The 460-nt window shown below is 43.0% G+C and overlaps 1 pseudogene; it reads left to right on the top strand.

Moving 5' to 3' along the window:
• Positions 1–460, top strand: part of LOC119592831 — a 38,746-nt pseudogene that overhangs the window by 13,405 nt on the left and 24,881 nt on the right.

Below are 460 nucleotides of genomic sequence, written 5' to 3'. Positions count from 1 at the left end.
AGAGATTTATTCTCGTAAATTAAATTTTTTTTACCCTCTTCTTTCCAGGGATCATCTCCCAAAAGTTCTTAAGAAAGCATTTGGGCCCTAAATTTCTTACGTTTGAAAAGTATTTTTTTTTACAAAATCCATGAAAACCACCCGTATTTTCCCTGCATTTATTGAGGGAAAAGAAAAACAGATTGTGAAAGAATAATTTGAAAGAATGATGTCCTTTAGTCTGTCTTTGATGCCTTGCCCTGTGGAAAATTTCGTTCCCGCCCCTCTTTTGTGTGTGGTTCTCGTGACCCCGGGGCGACCCGGCACCCCGAACCCCCGTTTGAGCACGCTCTTAATATGCCTCGGGCGACCAGGCCCGAGAGGGGACCGGGTGCGTTACCTTATATCTTTAGAGAGAAGCCCTTTTGGAATTCCCTTAATGCTCTGACCCGGGAGGTAATGATCCCGTTTTTTTTTTTTT

Source organism: Penaeus monodon, chromosome 31, assembly GCF_015228065.2.
Source record: "Penaeus monodon isolate SGIC_2016 chromosome 31, NSTDA_Pmon_1, whole genome shotgun sequence".
Taxonomy (NCBI): domain Eukaryota; kingdom Metazoa; phylum Arthropoda; class Malacostraca; order Decapoda; family Penaeidae; genus Penaeus; species Penaeus monodon.
This window is presented reverse-complemented; position numbering and strand designations above follow the sequence as displayed.